This window comes from Triturus cristatus, chromosome 8, assembly GCF_964204655.1.
Source record: "Triturus cristatus chromosome 8, aTriCri1.1, whole genome shotgun sequence".
Classification (NCBI taxonomy): domain Eukaryota; kingdom Metazoa; phylum Chordata; class Amphibia; order Caudata; family Salamandridae; genus Triturus; species Triturus cristatus.
Window position 1 is genome coordinate 1,183,241,452 of NC_140591.1, and position 19,527 is coordinate 1,183,260,978.

Here is a 19,527-nt window from a genome sequence, read left to right on the forward strand (position 1 = left end):
TTCTAGGTGATTCTATTACAGGACCGGAGGCTTCGGATTATGCTATCTCTTTCTTTACTGTTATAATACAGCAGCCAAATAAAACATTCAATTAGTTATTATAAACTACATTGTCCATGATGCTTTGCATTGGTAACGCCCCTTTGGCCCTCCATAAGAGCCCAGAGTGCAATCCCATCATCCTCTTTCTTTGCTGCTCACAGCATGAGATAAGTGCCCCACCTATTGCTCTGATCTATATGTCATTGCTTGGCTTGATTTATTAATTGGATGTACTATGCCATGTTAGTATTTTCATAGGCTGGGATTCCTGCTTGTTTATTCAAGATTTGAGTCTTTGAAAAACGTGCTTACTTGCCTAGATGTTGAGCGCAAGTCGCGCGCGGTGATGGGACTTTGTCCTTTTTAATCCCAGCGCGTCTGGGGCTTCTTCCGTTACAATCGCTGAAGCGCACGAGTGTACCGGACCGCCTTTGCGGTCGTTATGACCGGTATCCCGGCCGCACATTGAGCGCTGGAGTGCCCTGGGCTTCCCTCGTCGCCCGAGCATCACGCAGGAGCAGAGTGGTTCACGGCGGGCGTGTGCTGCACAAGCGAGCCCATTTGACTCCTTTTGGGCTCGCGTTGGGCTGCACACGCCGCGCTCGTTCTCCCTCAAGTGATTGGTGGTGGACACAACGCCTGGCAATAATACCGGCCTTGGGGAGTGGCACACGCTCCTGATAAACAGTTTTCTGGCTCCTACGCCCTGGTGGGCTGCATAATTGTTGAGTACAGCTTTGCTGAGGGGGCCTGGTACAGTTTCTACTGGTCATCTTTATTACAGCGAGCAAAGTGGGCTGCCCCCCCCTTACTCCTCAGTATCGATTGTCTCAAACAGATTGCAGGGCTTCTATATCTGTATACCTCACCACAGTCTTGTAAAAGAAATTGATGACTGGGTGAGATATGAAGATGACCAAGAGGTGGTTTATTATGAGGGACAGCAGGAGACTGTCCTGGAGGACAATATTGTGGAGGCTCTGGACGCATCCATTCAATCCTCGGTCAATAAGGCCATTGAGAGCACAGTACCCAGCACTGTGCAACTAGCTTTAACTGCTGCACTAAAACCAATCACTAAGCAGCTTGAAAGCTTTGCTAAAAGGCATGGGTTCACTAAAGGTAAATCGAAGGGCGCTCCACCACCATCAGAAAAGAAAAAGGAGTGGCCGCACGCCGAACTACCTCCTGCTCCGACAGGGGAGCATGAATACTCGTCTGGGGGCAAAGCTAAGAGTAAACAGAAAGAGTATCCCGATACCGATACCACCAGCACTGATACCGATACTTCCACCTCGGAAGAGGAGCTTCCCCCTAAAAAGAAAGCGAAGAAGGTGTCTTCGGTCGAACCGGAGGGCGTCTCTAATACACCCTTTACCTTCAATCCTAGCGACATTGTACAACCCAGATCTGCGGACTGGTCCCCGGCGCCGGAGGTCACTGACTATATACATGAGAACGTTCGAAAAGGTTTTGACAAGGAAGTCCGTAACCAGCTCAAGTCCGAATGCCCGCGACCGGAAGTCCCAGACAAGGTAGCGGAGACCCCAGAAATAGACGTCAGTCTCCTCACCTTTCTAAAAAAGTTTGCTAAAGACCCCAGGAAGGGGATTGACCGCGCTTGGCGCGGCTGTCAAGATAAACTTCTCGCTAGCAAAAATTCCGGAAATGGCCCTGGTGGCGAAGGAAGCTGCGACACCAGTTGACCCTGATATCTTAGCCAGTTGGACTCAAAGGGCAATTTGCCTCTAAGGAAATGCGAATTGCGCCATTTCGACCGAAAGACGTAAATCTCTACTTTTGCGCATGGATGCTAACCTGGCAGATCTCGCTGCAGCGGAACCCGGTCCCCTGGCGGAAGGTAACCTATTCGGTGAACGTTTTGTTAAAGATGTATCAATGTACGTGGGGACATTCACCTCCCTGGACAAGGCGCAGTCAGGGATCAAGCGTGTGTTTCAACAAGGCCTTTTTAACAGGGCCGGACAAGGCAGGGGACGCTCGTCAGGCCGTGGATATCCCCAGGGTCCCCCCAGAGGTGACTATGGTCGAGGTAGAGGTGATTGGGACTAGACTAGAGGAGGCCCCTTCTACCACCCTCGCCGATGCTTCAACAAGCGTTGTTTCCAAGGAGGAGGAAACAGAGCTGGATTCAAAGCACAGAATTCCTCAGGAAAGCCTGTTAGAAGTTTCTCTACTTCCATTGGGGGGTCGGACGCAATTCTGTGTTCAGAATTGGCGAAGCTTAACGCAGGATGCATGGGTGCTTCAAACAGTTCAGGGGTTCCAATTGGAATTTTATGGCTCCCCATGTCAAGTCACGTCTCCCAAACCTCTCCATTTTTCCCAACAAGAAAACAGTTTTATAGATTCCGAAATAAAAGAATTGCTGCAGAAACACGCGATTGCAGAAGGAAAAAACAAGGACCCCCTGAACAGCAAATAGTTCAATTCCTAGGACAGGGTAATAATAGTATGGTGAAATAAGTTCCTAGGCAATCCTAATATGATGATTACAAATTCTATCTTATTACGTTATAGGGAAACAAGAAAGAAATTCATAAAGCTACTATGCAGTTTCAGAATTTATTTTTTTCTCATTTGTATTATGAAAAAAGGTTATTTTATATAACACATTACATTCAATTTTGTTTAAAAACAGACGAATCAACAATTATAAAAGCTAATACAGCATAAAATATACAAAGTGGCAGATTTTCAATAATCGACGCGCGTTTCGGCGTTCACAACGCCTTCATCTGGAGTAGCCACAAAAAGAATCTACAATAATAAAAAGACATATAAACAATTACAATTGACATTTATAATATTTATACCTCATCAATATATTCATAAAAAATCTTTCCATGGTGGCCATACCGGCCCGCCTTCGCTTCGTCCAGCTCAAGATACTCCATAGGGTCTACGTCACGGGGCCAAGGCTATTACGTATGGGCTATGCTGTGGACGGGCTGTGTAAGCGTGGGTGTGGTTCTTTGGGGACCTTTCTTCATATTTTGTGGGACTGCCCGGAGGTGGAGCGATTCTGGCGTGGTGTGCATGAGGTCCTGCGGGTGGTTACGCGTGTGTCGCTGCTGCCTGAAGCGATGAGATGCCTTCTGAATGTGTGGGAACCAACCGACTACTCGGCGCCACAGACGTGGTGGGTGACTCTGGGATATATGGTGGCCAAACGCGACATTGCCCAGCTGTGGGGTTCCCAGAGGTCGCCGACCGTCTCGGCCTGGAAGGACAACATGGACTGGTGCATGTTTCGGGAAAAGGTGGTGTATGTTGCGAGAGGTAAGCCTGGGACATGGGTGAAAGTATGGGGCCCCTGGAACGCCTACCGCGGGGGAATCTGTACCCCGCCGTTATTGCCCGATCCGTCGCCGGCCCCGTCCCCTTAGCCGGTTTATCGCCCCGGTACCGGGCACTGAGTCCACCTAGTCCCTGTCCTGACCTTTCCCCCCCCCTTGATACTCCTATGGATTGGTAGGGTCCCCCTTCTAGGGGAGCACATGTTGCTGTTTCCGATTGTGGGATGCCTTGTGGATTTGTTTTCTGTTGTTATTTATATCAAAAAGAAACCGTTATGTGGGGTCCGGATGGTGTGGCTATCAACGCTGCTAACTCCTGTGCATTTCCCTTTGCCGCAGCATGCGCGCTATTGTTTGTACCATATGCTCCTTCTGTTTGCTAGCGGCCGGCCTGAAGGTTGTAGGCCCATCTTTGTATATTTTTTTAATTTTGTAATAAACGGTTTAAAAAAAAAAAAAAAAAAATATTTCCATGTATTACACACAGATCAAATTCGATTTTATACTTAGATTCCCTATACAAGAACAGTTTAATTTATTCTATAATATAATGACTGCAATAATCGAGTGTTTGTTTAAGCTAATATATTCAAAACCAGAAACCAATCTCTTTGAGGTTAAACTGGACAGAAAGAAAAAGGAGAAAAGACAAAAGATAGAGATGGAAAACGTTTAGATCAAGGTAAGCAGTATTCCCAATTGACTCACTTCGCGTTTTCTTAATTGATCACTTGAAAGAGGACTGCACTTCAGGTTGGTCTTTCCGCTTTTAAAAGATTGCTGTAGGTACGAAAATAACGTTATTAGCTTATATATCTCTATTGATATAGCTGGTGATAACTATTTTTCTGTACGGCTAATTCCACAATATATATGTGGAACAATGTTATTGTATATATTACCGCAGAGGAACTTACTTCCACGAGTAATGTGATCCCGAATTCTTCTAAGAAGCAGCCTGTTTCTGCTGCAAATTTAATAAGGATTCTAAAAACAAAACACCGTATTTTTTATATAATACTCATAACGTTTATGGATAGTGATATTCATGTTAATAACATCAAATAGAATACCTTCTTTAAAAAGATCACTAGTCAGGACTGGCAATTGACTAGTATATTTATTTCGGTTCTATGATAATTAGAACTGATTGAAGTAGGATTTCTAAAAAAGAAAGAAGTTACCATAAAAAATGAGATAGCTAACCTTTGTTCACATAAACGGGTATAAGAAAAATAATAAATTAGCCAACAGTACCTCAGAAGCGCCGTTAGTAGAAATACCCACTGTAACTATATTGTATTTGAATTTGAGGGTGCATTTCAAAGGCGACTTTTCTGAAACAATAAAATATATGTCTAAAGGACAGAATTCGTACTAGTCCTTTTCGCTAAATTATTCAGAAAATTAGATAATATTTAACTGCTTAAGATACCTGGTTATGTTCGTGTCAGGCTGAAAATGGCCTCCGGCGTTTCAAGCACAAATTAAAAACAGGATAACAACGCACCCGGACTAGCAATGTGGATAAATACTCTATGGTATGTCATGTGACCGATCACATGTCAAGCTTCTCATTCCGAATGTTTAAGTCACGTGACAAAGTCACATGTTTTTCCTTACTAACGTGATATTTTTATTTAAGGACTATATTAGTCAATGTAAAGGAGTAAGCGATTAATTGTCAATGTTTCTGTATATTATGTAAAAACTATGATCGAAAATCGATCACTAACTTTAAAAACGACGAAAGAATAAACGTGGAAATAAAAAGAGGACTGTTTCTTGTAAACGTCCAACCTTGTTTCTTTAAAGAGGAACCAACCTGCGGTAACAGGGAGGCAAGCAAGATAGAAAGAGGACTGTTCGCAAAGTCTTCAAATCTATCAACAAACTTTATTGATTCACGAGTTCAATTCTATAGCTCAGGACAATTTCTTATTGAGAGTATTGTTTGTTAGAGACTCATACCATGATTTTAGAGGACTAAACTTAATTAATCGAATAAATTATTCTATAGTGGAAATTTTTATTCTGATTAACTTAGCAAGGTGGAGAACCAATGCAGTAGAATAGTATACTTCAAGCTAAAAAAATATTCAATAAAAAACTAATCATTATTGTGGCTGTAGCCAATTCTCTAAATAACAGAAGTAATTATTTATGGCTTTTCAAATAATGGCATTCTCCCAAGGTATCTCACCATTTAATCCTTTTTTGAAGGTATTAAGAGAAAAAATCCAAAAAACTTCACGTTTTTTGCGTATTTTTTCACCACCTTTATTGTTAGGAGTCTTGATTTTTTCCAAAATTCTCCATCGAAGATCTTCAGGTTTATGATTCATTTCGATGAAGTGTTTAACAAGAGGTGCTAAGAGTTTAGCTGTCCTAATAGCAGAGCGGTGTTCAGTAATCCTAGTGTGGATAGCTCTAGAGGTTTCTCCAACGTATCCAAGATGACATGGACAGAGAATGAAATATATAATGTTCTGTGTTCTACAATTCCACATCTCTGTTGCTTGTATGGTAAAGCCATTGTGCACAAAGGTTTCTCCATCTGAAATTGAGTCACATGATTTACATGATGAGCACTTAACTGTTCCTTTAATGGGCATGTTGCTATTAATAGATTTCTGAATGAAAACTGAACTATGTGTCTTTTTATCAAACCTCGAGTGAACAATTAAATCCTTAATGTTCTTGTTCCGTTTATGTGCAAATAGAGGTTTGGCTAATTTTTGACGTTCAGGGTTACTATTTAAAATATGCCAATTAGCGTTAATGATTTGTTTCACTTTGGAGTCTAAAGTTGAGTGTCTAGTAATACATACAAGCTGAGTATTTTCACTATTCTCTCTTGATTTAAGAAGATGGTCCCGATCATAGAACCTAGCACATTTGTAGGAATCCCTTACCAGCCGGTGAGGATACCCTCGATCTAAAAATTTCCTTCTCATATCAATTGCCTGTCGATCAAAATCCTTTAAATTAGTACAGTTTCTACGGACTCTCAAAAATTGAGAGAAAGGAATACTTTGCTTTTGGTTACCCGGATGAAAACTGTTAAAGTGTAAAAGGGTGTTTCTTGCTGTTGGCTTTACAAATAAGTCTACTTCTAGTTTGCCTTGTGCATGTCTCATTGTAATATCTAAGAATTCTACTTCTTCAGCACTTTTTTGGGCTGTAAACCTTAAATTCATATCAGCAGCATTGAGCCACTCCAAAAATTCAGAGAGTGAGTCCTCCCCATCGGTCCAGATAAAAAAGATGTCGTCTATATATCTGGACCAAAGGGAGATGGATTCAAGGAATGGTGCAATTTCATTATATATGAATTTAGTTTCGAAGGCAGCAATATAGATATTAGCTATCGATGGTGCAACCGATGCACCCATACGGACGCCTTTCACTTGTCGAAATAAGGTTTCTCCAAATTCAAAGATGTTTTCAGTAAGTACTATATTCAGACAAGCAAGAATAAATGTGTTAGAACACGGTATCGCAAATTCATCAATGAACCAGTTTGTAGCTTTCATCGCTCCATCTAAAGGGATATTACTATACAGTGACTCTATATCTAGAGTCACTAGAATATCTCTATGAGGATTAAATCCGATGTCTTCAACTTTATTGATCATTTCCCTAGTATCCTTAATGTAAGATGTAATTTTAGGGATATAAGGACGTAATTGATGATCGATGAATTTAGATAATGGTTCAGTAATAGTTCCAATCGTGGAAACTATTGGTCTATAGGGAGGATCCTTTGTATTCTTATGTATTTTTGGCAAACCATAAATACATGCTGTTTTATTTTTATTGTAATTTAAAAAGTCATATTCTTTATTAGTAATTTCTCCTGCGATCAAAGCATGATGGGTTAAAGTTTGAATCTTTTTAGATATAGTGGCTGAAGGATTGGACAATATCTTAGAATAGAACGTGTTGTCACTAAGCATGGTAGTCATTTTTTGCTCGTAGTCGTGAGTATTAATGACTACTATCCCACCTCCTTTGTCGCAGCTTTTTATGATCAGATCTTTATTCTGAGCTAAGGAATGCAATGCAGAAAATTCATCTCTATCTAAATTGTATAGTGGTTTGGGAATAAAATGAAGAGCTTGTTCTAATCTCTGTAAAATGACTAGTTCAAATGCCGCTACTTCCGGTCCTAATTGTTCAAGAGAAGGACAGAAGGTAGATGGAAGGGCTAGAGATCTGATAGCGCCATACTACGGCAAGCCTCGCGGTTTATGCAGCAATGTCTTTCTGGTCCAGAAGAAGGGGGGTGGACACAGACTGGTTCTAAATTTGATGGAGTTCAGTCAGTACCTGATTTACAAACATTTCAAAATGGAAGGGATCCATTTTCTGACGGATCTGCTGAAGCAGGGGGATTGGATGGTCAGACTAGACCTCAAGGACGCATACCTGTCCATTCCCATTTTCCCTCCGCATTGCCGTTTCCTTCAATTTCAATGGAAAGGTCGGTGGTTTGAGTATTCGGCCCTTCCTTTCGGGCTTTCCTCAGCTCCTTGGTGTTTCACCAAGGTGATGAAACCAGTGGTGGCCCACCTGCGAGAGCAGGGTGTGCACATGATTATTTATCTCAACGACATTCTGATCATGGCGCAGAGCCCGACACTGGTGGTTCAGCATCTGCACACGACAATGTCTTTATTGCAGAGTCTCGGATTTTTGATCAACCACGTCAAGTCAGCTCTAGTCCCGGCACAGGTGACGGAGTTTCTGGGGTTTGTGATAGACTCCCAGAAGGCACAATTGAGTCTTCCCAAGACAAAGCTCAAGGACCTCAAGAAAGAGATTACGGCTCTTCTCAGCAAGCAGACGGTGTCTCTCCGAGTCATAGCCAGGATAGTAGGTTTACTAGCGTCATCCATTCAGGCGATTTTCCCAGGGCCACTGCACTATCGAGCATTGCAGAGATTAAAGATCCAACATCTGCAGAAGGGTCTGACGTACACGGACTTGGTTCCGCTATCCCAAGAAGTACGGGAAGAGATGCAGTGGTGGCTGGGCCACGTGGAAGCGTGGAACGGCAGAGCGATTTTCGGCTCCCAACCCGAAGTCATCATCGAATCCGACGCCAGCCGTTGGGGTTGGGGAGCGCGTTGCGGAGATATCTCCACTGGAGGGAGATGGTCACCCCAAGAACTTTCGTTACACATAAATTGTCTGGAACTCCTAGCGGGTTCTTTCGCGATTCGGCCTATCTCCCAAGCAGAGATCTTGTTGCATCCTTCTGAGGACGGACAACATCTCAGCAGTGAGATACATCAACAAATTAGGGGGAACGAGGTTGTCCCTTCTAGTAGAGATTGCCAAGGATTTTTGGCACTACTGCCTGAACCGTCAGATCACAGTTATAGCGGAATACATTCCGGGCCAATCCAACATTGTAGCGGATTGGAACTCGAGGTATCTCAAGGACTACAGCAATTGGCGGCTGCACCAGAATGTGTTACAGTGGTTACAGACACTATGGGGGCAATGTCAGATGGATTTGTTTGCATCCAGGCTGAACCGGCAACTCCTTCGCTTTTACAGTTGGAGGCCGGATCCAGCAGCGAAGGCGACCGGCGCATTCCTTCAGGACTGGTCGGGGAATTTGAATTATGCGTTCCCTCCGTTCCTCTTAATACCCAGAGTCACATCACACATTTACAAGTAACAGGCGGAGGTGATTCTTGTGACACCTCTGTGGAAGTCCCAACCCTGGTTTCCGGTTCTATTAGAGATGAGCTGCGACCTTCCCAGGATGCCTCCTTGGTCGGAGTCCCTATTGCTGGGACCTCAAGGGGAACAACACCCCTTACTCCTAGCGGGGAGATTGTCCCTGATGGCACGGAGGCTTTCCGGCAACAGTAGATAATGCCGGGATTTTCGGAGATGGCTTCGACTTTCATCAAGTAAGCTTGGGCTCCGTCCACCAGAAAACGATAACTCTTCCGCATGGAAAGTCTGGATGGGTTGGTGCCTGGAACGGCATTTGGATCCCGTGGGGGCAGACTTACCCCATATTGTAAATTTCCTTTCTGACAAAGCAGCCAGGGGTTTAGCCTACCGGTCAGTGAATAACTTTCGATCAGCCATGTCGGCAGGCCATACTCAAGTAGACGGGAAACCTGTTGGTATGCACCCGGTGATATGTAAACTCTTTAAGGGCATAAGAGTGGCAAATCCTCCGAAACCGAAATACTCTGGCTTATGGGATGTCTCACAAGTAATTTCATTAATTAACAGCTGGCTGGCGAATCATCTTCTATTCCGGAAGCCGTTATTTACCAAATTGGCAATGCTTCTTTGTCTTTCGGCATGCAGGCGCTCGTCAGACGTGCGCGCTTTGGACATTACAGGTAGAGTATTTACTCCGGAAGGAGTTTCTTTTACTATTACAGGCCGTACAAAAACTCTATCCAGACGAACTGATTACAATGCCTTTCCCAATAATGACCAATTGTGTGTGGTGAAATGTTTAAAAACATATGAAGACTGTACTCGCTTGTTGAGACCAGAGGGTCCCAACCAACTGCTTATTGCGGTGCAAAAACCCTTTAAGCCAGTGTCGGCTGCAACTATTGCTAGATGGCTTCGATATGTTATGAAAGAAGCTGGTATTGACATTCAGAATTTTGGTGCACATTCAGTGCATGGTGCCATGGCATCGAAGTCTTATATGTTAGGATCTAATATTCAAGATATTATGCATTGTGCTGATTGGTCGTCAGAATCTTTCAAACAATATTATTATAAGCCGGTGGGAGATATAACATCTGTGGTATTTAATAAAGCGTTAAACTAGCATAATCCGAAGCCTCCGGTCCTGTAATAGAATCAACAATTTGCTAGCATTCGCGCCAAGAATTTTCAATTCTATTAAGGACGCGGAGGTGGGGATTATCCCACCCGGCTATGTACAAAGTTATTGTTCATACTACCCGCCCGTTGTGAATGGAATGTTGATATTCTCTGAAATGCAGATATTACGGGTTGTCCTTATACATTTTTCCTAGGAGCAAACAAGAAGTCTGAGTGAGAAGTTCTTCCTTTGCTGGATCCTGATCCATGTTAATTTCCATGTTGGAGGATGTTCTGAAGTTATTTGTTGATTCAAGGACTGCTGCAGTTCGAGCAAAGAAAGAGGATGATGGGATTGCACTCTGGGCTCTTATGGAGGGCCAAAGGGGCGTTACCAATGCAAAGCATCATGGACAATGTAGTTTATAATAACTAATTGAATGTTTTATTTGGCTGCTGTATTATAACAGTAAAGAAAGAGATAGCATAATCCTTGCCTCCGTGTCCTTAATAGAATTGAAAATTCTTGGCGCGAATGCTAGCAAATTTTCGGTTCCCCATCCCAAAGTTACACGTGAAGTTTCATTTCCACTTTTCGAAATAACATGCCATTAACCGGGTCTCTTGCCAAAAGCATTGTTATTAGTTATGGCCATTTTAAGGAGTCACATTCTTTTGTCTGCCTCTGGGGAAGAGCATCATTGGTGGTTTTTTAACCTTCTTGGTACATACCATACATCTAAATATTCATATTGATTTCAAGCTGGTGCTTCTATTTGGCATAAATCCCGATTTATAAGGGTGTACCAGCAATTATAGAATTCATCCTAGTCTAACGGACAGTTTTTTTGCCAGGATTTTGTTTTATTTACATTTAACTGTGATGTCGTCATATATGACATCAGGCATATTGTAGCCAGTCGGCAATCTTCTGGGAGTGTTCTTTTTTCCCTAGCTTCTTTGAGCATGGAAGGTAGGTAGCTTGTGAGTTTGCTTGTTAATATCTTGTATAGTTCAATTGGAAATCCATTAGGAGCAGATAGTTTGCCATTCCAAATTAATGAAATAGCCTCAGTGATTATTGCAAAGCATTATTAAGCAGGAAGCGCTTTGGTTAGCTTATGGTCAGACAGATTTTCCGGGACCTTTAGTTTATTACTGACTATTCTGAGTGGCTAGAGATTACCACATTGTTTTTAATGTAAGTAAAACTGAGAAGTAACACTGTTAAATTGTACACACTGGCATGGTTAAATGATCGTGCTAGGCATTCAAATAAAATATAAAACAATCATCTTCAAAACAAACCTACCTTCTATATCTAACTCATCTACAATGAGAAACAACAATCAGTTCCAAACAAAAGTAAAGCAACTAAAGCTAAACAATTATCTGCATCTACTATAGAACAACTAGTTGTAGTATAAAACAAAAACAATATCTACAAAACAGACTTCACATTTCCAGATCTATTGTACGGTAAAGCAATGAGTTGTTTTACCATGAAAGTAAAACATCTAAAGTAACAGAACGCGCTGCAAAACAAGCTGATCTCTGCAGTGACAGGGTTCAAAGAGTACAATGCAACAAGAGGATTTTCATTAACCGACCTGCTCCCTTGAAATGATGGTAACGCGAACCATCAAATTCAGTGCCATGAAATAACCACGGCAATCCCAGAGATTGTACTGGTTTGTGAAGGTACACTGGTTGCAGACACTGTTTTAGCAGGTAGGTTCTTCCTCATGCCTTATGAAACTACCTGGAGAAAGGCCTCAGAGTGCTATTTTGATGATGAGATTTATAAGAGGAACTACTGGCCATAATCGCACTTTCTAGATCAGCGCATATAATAACTGGGTGAATGGTCAGTTGTCTCTGTATCAAAGAGATCATTGTAACAAAAGAAAATGTCAAGCATCTGGTTCCCACCAGAGAAAACATCTAATATCGTCATTCAGTTACCCTGCAAAGAAAAGATCCTGATGGAAACTATTTCAATGTAATGATCAGGTTTGAAACACCAAAAAGAGAGGGGGTTTAGGCCCCATCAATGCACAAAGTCTAGAGAGGGGACAAACACAGAGTGTTTTTATTCCCAGGCACAACAACTGTTACTGTCAGAGGCCCCTAAAAAACGTCAATACAGTCACAAGTTAAAGTGAGGAGATTGAAAGCTTTCAGTATTGTGCCAACAAACCTGGTCGCCAAGACGTGCATGTTACATATGGCCATGGCGCGTTAATGTCTAGACTCCCTGCTTATCCCTATTTTTACAAAGTGGAAGCAAAGGAAAAGTATAGACTGCAGGGTACTGGTTTTAGGAGGGGTCCAACACGGACCGCCGATGGATGTCCATGACGTAGGTGATAGTACAAAAGGTGCATTTTTCCTTACAAGGGGCTTGGCTCTATGATATGGACAGAAATGGGAGTTGGTGGTCACCAAACTTAATGGCACTCGTTTTAAGGACCTCAGAAGGATGAAAGCTATCTTGACAGTCAGGATTCCAGCCTACGACCATGAAGTGGAAGAAGTGAGAAGCATATTAATCCTGTGTGTGCATTACACAGCCATAATCTCTCTAATGATCACAGTTTTACTCTGTAACATAACCTATATTTCTGCACCTCACTCTTTTACAATAACTGGATGCCCAATATGTCTCAGAATCATTGCTTTCACGTACAGGTCAGATGCCACGTTTTCACTATAAACAAGGATTAGCTAGCGTATGCAATATACAAAGAAAGTGGCAAAATCCAAAACCAAATTTAATGAGTAGACGACCCAGCAGCACAAAACTTGGCACTCAAGTGCACTACTTTTTAGGTGGGTGTACACATGATCAGTAAAAATGAAGTCGCTCATGGTGCAGGTCAGCCACTGAATGAAGTATGCTGTGGCAAAAGCAGCTAAATGTGGAAACCAACTGGACAAAGAGGGCTAACCAAAAGCAAATAAAAAAAATATATATATATATATTTTTTTTTTTTTTTTTTTTAATTAGGATTTAATTTACACACAAAATTTGGTGAGCTACATTTCTCTAGGCCAGATCTAAAACCTGTAAATAAATATATAGCGTCCTATAGTGGTTCAACCACCTAGAATTTTGCAAAACATTCTATGTTTCTTTCTGCACTAAGATATTTACAACAAGGGAATGTGGAAGAACATCTTTAAATTTGCAAATTCTAAATCTAACTGTTTATTTTACTAACAAAGCATATTAAAGTAAAAATAATTAATAAGAGAAAAGACGCATTCAGAATACAAGCAAGCCCTACAATAAGCTTTTAATTATTTGCTTCTGAAACTGGCCAGAGTGTTCGGTTACCTTCCTTCCAATGAATTATTTAATCACAAATACTGCTGTAATGTATGCTCGGCACAATGGTGCTCCCTTGCTTTGTCTGGGCTCAAGTTCTAGGAGTCACTAACTGCAATCTACAAGTTAATAATTATTCTTTACAAATATACAAGTATTCTTTTTAAGGCAACACACGTAGAATCTGCAACCAAGGGAGTGATCTGCCCAAGATTAGAGGCAGGACCAGACTTTTCAAGCTTTTGTTAGAAAAATCAATCAGGTTTAAAAGTCCAATGCTTTTAACCCAGAAGGGAGATGGACTGACCGTAATCGGTTGATAACCCTAAAGCAGGTTCACAAGGCCCAACTTTTTAGGTCAGGGTTTTAAAAGCTCAGGTGTCAGCAAGACCGATTGCTTGTTAGAATACCAGAGTGGGCTCTGGGTCAACCACAGCCGCGGCCCATGCAGGTAAGAGTGGTAGGGCCGGGGGGTGATTTTGACAGACTACGATGACGAAGGAAAATCTATTATTTATTTAATTTTCCCTTGTGGATTTTCCCTTGTGGTCGACTGTCGAATCCCCCCACCCGGCCCCACCGCTCTTACCTGCATGGGCCGCAGCTGATCCTCCATCCTTAAGCCACAGGCTTTCTTCAAACAGCCTCTTTCAGTCAATTTGGCTCGAGGCTATGTCAATAATGTCTTGGCTCAGCCCAGTGCAGTAATCACCTCTCACTGAATGCTACTGGCTTTACTCCACTTAAGAACGTACACCGAAGTGCATGAGACAGAGGCACACACACGTACACCCCATAGGGACTTCAGCCATGTAAAAAGACATAACTTACGACAGCTGTAAGCTGTGCCTTTTTGAAGTAAATGAAGGCCTTTGTTAGTACCTAAATGAAAAAGTAGTCAGTAAAGGGATCAATTCTGCCGTCTTAATAGCCACAACATGAGGCTGCCGTTGCCGTCTGCCCACATCTTTTTTAGCAACTAATTAAAACGCTAGTTTGTTTACAGAGAAAAAAACACATAACGACTTGGGTGCCTGTAGAGGTTTTGGCGATCTGGCCATAGGAAACATAACATCTGCCAATTAAAAAGCAGTTTGTCATCACGCATAGGATAAAACCCCGCCTCCTCAAATCTTCGCAGCCGAAGCATGACACAAGAGTCATTCATGTGACTCCTGCATTGTTGGCAGTAAAAGGCTTGGCGGTCTTTGCGTGGCTCTAAGAAGTTTCAATCGCCCACACAGCAACCGAAAAAGCGCATGCTTTGTGTGGCAACAATTTAACCTGAAATTCCTCAAACATTTGCTCATGAGAGAGCAACTTACTCGCGTATCACTGAACATCTCAACAAACCAGGACTCGCTGAGCATAGCAATAGTATCATGGTACAGTGTGTCACTAGCAATTTTGGGGGGATACACAAAAAAGTCAAATGATTACGCTTATGGTGGACGTTAACAGACGAAAAGCTAACACTGGTGCAGTAGGTGTAGCGGCACCGGAGTGCAGAGGTGGGGGAGGGACAACCTGCCATGCATCGCCTGCAGTTATTTAAAAAGCTTCTAGCTCCAATTTACAGAACAGCAGTTAAGTAGAACTACTGTCAATATAAGCTTAAGTGGCCTTTGTGTCCACCTGTTTGAACGACTGGCTCTTTCTGTCCATCCTCTTTCACCAACTGGCTTGATACTCTACGTAGCGTAGCTCAACCCACTGGAGTATTCATTTCTAACCTAATGCTATTTGGTGTTAAGGTGTATACGTTTGAATCCAAATGACTTCATTCAAGTACTTGATCTGAAAAGCACGAGGGACTACTTTGCATCTATAGCCCGCTCCACAGGCCCACTCCTGTGAGTCTCGCTCAGTTTCCTCCAGCCTCTCCCTCATTTCCATGTGTGCTCCTCATTCTCCCGCCTGCTTCCCTCCTACTTCAAACACCCACCCTTCCCTCTTTCACCTGTATGCTCCTGTTCACCCCCCCCTTCCTCCCACTCCACTCCCAAGAGTTTTTCCCTCCAGTCCCTTCCCTTACTCTGTGGGCCCCAGTCATCACCAACCCCTGCCTTCCCATGGCTTCTATTCAATGCTGCCTAGATGAGGTTTCAAATCAAACACCTTGCCTAAAATCTATCCGTCCATTACCACCTGCCGTTACTTCCATCTGGAGCCTTCAATATCATCTTTTTATTGCATCAATGCTAAAAGGTAAGGTGGCAATGGAGCCTTCTGTAAATCTTTCCTTTCTTTCTATATTATAGAAACTAAAGAAGGACTGTATCAAGGCTCCCTTGCCATCTGACGTTTAAATCAAATAGAAACGGAAATAGGATTGTACAGGAGGCAAGGAATCCTTCCAAACAGCCTGCTTTGTGGTTTTCTGTATGACTTTATTGGGCTCACACAGCATGCATTAGTATATTAAATCCACATAGATTACCTTCACCAATGCCGGTTATTCCATTCTGCCTTCCTCTCTGGCCTTGGCCTAGGGGGAGGTAGCACTATCTTCTGACACGTGTAAGTGTGGAGTTTGCCTATGGCCAATTAATCAGCAGGCAGCAGCTGTACACCACTGGCACTTAAGTACCAAAGTGAGAGGCAGGGGGCCTGGTAGCACAGGTGCACGAACCCACGTGGCTGTCTAGTCTCTTCTTTTTCCAATACTGTTCTTTTTAAATTATGTTCTACTAGTTGCTATTTAGTTTAACACTAGTTTTGTGCGTTTCACTTAAAACCAGTTTCATACAACATGAAACAACACTGGCTCCTTTTGAGAGTTGGAGGAGGAAGACTTCAGGATTTTCACAATCAGAGTAAAGTGAGCAAAATGTGCTATCCACAACGTGTTAGATGGATCGGTTGATAGAGCGCATGACAAGAGTCAGAGTACATTGACAAGTGCAACTCCCAGATTCTGGTAACCACGACACGTGGGCTGAAGAACTGTGTGAGATGCGAGCCAGAGTAGCATACGGAGGTCTGCTGCCCAAACTAGACTTTTTATGAATATTAAGTGACAACTGTACTGACTGCTGGACACAAGTACACATTGGGAATGATTTGGAGTAAAGAGCAACTGTGCCTAATTAGCATATTTCCCAGATTGGGAGCAAAGTATTACTATGTTGGTGAGCTCCATCAGCAAGGGGAATGACACCAAAGGGTTAATCACCTCAAGATCGCAAACAGGATTTCAACCCTGTGTCCCATTCCCCAAATTGTGCTTAGGGTTATTACGCGATGCTCTGTAATTAAAGTACTTTCTAAACAAGGAACTAGAAAATGTTGTGTCAGTTAGTTGACTTTTGAGTTCTGAGCCCTTGTCCCCCCCACTGCCACTCTTAGAAGCGTTTTACTGCTCACCCTCGCTATCCTGAGAGTTGCATGCAGAAAGGATGTCTTTGACCCAATTTGCAGAACCGTAGCAGGATGGATCCAAGGGCACCAGAGGCAAACAATCTCAACCACCATGGTTATGAGCCTGTAGCCCATGTGTGCCCTGTGATTCCCCCAAAAGGCGTCTGGCAGAAGTTTCGTCTACTGTATAAACAGGTGCTAAAATAACAGTTATTCTAACACTGTGACACGATTTTTTTTTATTAAACTGCTAGTCCCACTTGCTTTACTTTGATCATAAGCTTTTTTTTAGGAACAGATTGCTATTTTTTGTATTCACCTTTGTCTCAACATTCCAGTTGTTCGTTTTAAATTTTGAGAGCCTTTTCCTGCATTGTAGTTATATCGTGACCCCATCCATGTTCACAAATGGGGAGCAAGGGAGATTTTGGGTCATCTCAGTCTGTGAGTAGTACATTCTCAATGCTGTAGGCACTCGAGTATAGTGAGCCAAGCGGTTCCGCTTTCCTGCCTCTACCGGGAAACCGGCTTTGTGTCTTGTTTATCACTATGTTTTCTTCTCTTATAAGGTCCACGTTGGACTGCTCACAAATCCGATCTGACTCCAGCTAACACGTCTGCCTGTGCCCACTAGCTTGCACTCCCAGCCCATGGTCACTTCGCCTGTGTTTGGGCGTTATTTACTCTGTGTTCATGGACCTGAAAAGACCCAGAAAGAGTGAAAAAGCTGGAGTAATTTAGGTCCGTTGCAGCAAGCAAAAAAAAATATCCCTCGACTAAATGTTTGAAAAAATGCGAACACCCTTAACCATTTTTCCTCTATTTCGATAAGTACATTCGGGGTACCTCAAAGTAGAGCACAGTATGCGGAGAACAGCAGCAGCGATGGTGTGGGTGGGAGATGATAGGTGGTTGTGGATACGTGTGAGGGGAAGGTAAGTTGTTTGAGCAAGAAGGAGGCCTGGAGAAGAGAAGTTTCAATAACTGCATTAGGGTCCCTGGAAACTACACATTGTCACCGATTACCTGTTTTGATACGATACAATAAACCAACACAAAATGCACAGCTGCCAGTATGGGCTGAAGGTGGCCGAAAATAAGCATGAACGAGTAAAAGAAGGGACAAAGGGTTGTAGAAACAAGAACACAGATTTCAAATCGGTACTATGCCTCAGGGGTGCAGTTTCAGAAGTCAATTAACTCCCACCTTTCCCCAAGGGAGTTTTCACCAATCGGTAGCAATTGCTCATAGAGCTAGAAAAAGGCAAGCACATACACTCTCAAGTCTAGCCTGACATTGCAGGGGGTGAGAGGGGCGATATGAGACGGTTCACAAAGCTATCAGTTACAGCACAAACACGTTCGCTGCCTTTAGCAGGCCCCCCAAGACACGTCGATTTTAAAGTGTGACAGAGGCGGGAGGCCAAGGAGATAAACTAAGTACATTCCTGCCTCGGGGCTTACAGTTTAACTGCCAGCAAAGAAACCCTGACCTCGCTTCACCCAACCATTACCGCCCTGCTTTTGTGTAGCCTAAAGCACAAACCCCATGACCAAGACCATATTTGTATCTAACAGAGAACACTTGCTAATCATGGGCCAGAGTCAAAAGCTATTTAGGCACCAATGGCCAATAAAATAATGAAAAGAAACGCATTTGCAAGGTCAAAATCCAGCTCCTCATTCACAGTCGAAAACAGGATTTGCGATTCTGGAATTCAAACACTGCAGTATATGTCCTCTTCCTGCAAAATGAGGGTTATTTCTGTTGTTGGCATTTAAGATAAAGTCGTGCCAGTTAAAGAAGGTGAACCCCACACGTTAATACAAAATGTGCAATTTACATACGCATTGGAGGTCGTTTCCTCGCCGGGAAACACTGCAACATCACTCCAGTCAAGAGACATTATTCCAGTGAAGAGCAGGAGTAAGGGGGTTTCCAGGGTCAGACTAGGCAATCCCCTTTACACAATGGGTGTATCGGCAACGATTGCACCACTGAAAACAAATAGTTAAATGTCCTCTGCACATTCGCATCAGATTTCCATAGGACGTTCGATCCGGGTGCGGACATTTATATATGAAAATTATGACCGTGGGATTTTTTTCAGGGGCAAGCCTAGAAAGAGTTGAGAACGGCATATGTTACACACGAACTCCAACACAGGAATAATGTCGTATGGACCAATTTATGACTTCTCGGCATTTAGAGAATCGGGCCCAAGGGAGAAGCAACTATCAATTTCCCAGATTTAAAATTAAATAGCAGCAACATATGAGGGTAATCTTTAGAGCACTTTAAAGAGGTATAAAACAATGGAAGCTATTGACAAGTATAACAGAAAGAGCATAAGACGAATAAAGAAAACAACTTAATAGAGCACATGATAGCGGTTTACCAGGAAGCAGCTTCAGAGCACTGTAATTAACAGGCGATGACTCTAATCCAAATCCGACCAATTAAAGGGGCCCCTTTAATTGCTCGAATTTTGATCTGTGACTCGATGCTGCACACAGCTCCCAACTGCCTCCGCTACACTCAGTAAGCGCAAGTCTGCTAACATATGAGGACAAAAGCAAGCATTGACAAAACCATTAGGCTGTGAAGGTAGTGGAGTTATTAAATGGTATTGGTGGTTTGCACTCACGTGACAA

The 19,527-nt window shown here is 42.8% G+C and overlaps 1 protein-coding gene across 5 annotated transcripts in view; it reads right to left on the reverse strand.

Moving 5' to 3' along the window:
* NIPA2 (NIPA magnesium transporter 2) overlaps positions 1-19,527 on the reverse strand; it is a 140,098-nt gene that overhangs the window by 110,521 nt on the left and 10,050 nt on the right. For 2 of the 5 annotated variants that reach the window (XM_085622867.1, XM_085622869.1), the window contains exons 2-3: positions 4,280-4,349; positions 4,071-4,142 (exon numbers count right to left, since the gene is read on the reverse strand). The exons of 2 other annotated variants lie outside the window; for them this stretch is intronic. The gene's annotated coding sequence lies outside the window, so the exon portion shown is untranslated. The remainder of the gene's footprint in view (positions 1-4,070; positions 4,143-4,279; positions 4,350-19,527) is intronic. One more of the 5 variants, XM_085622866.1, reaches the window with a different exon arrangement.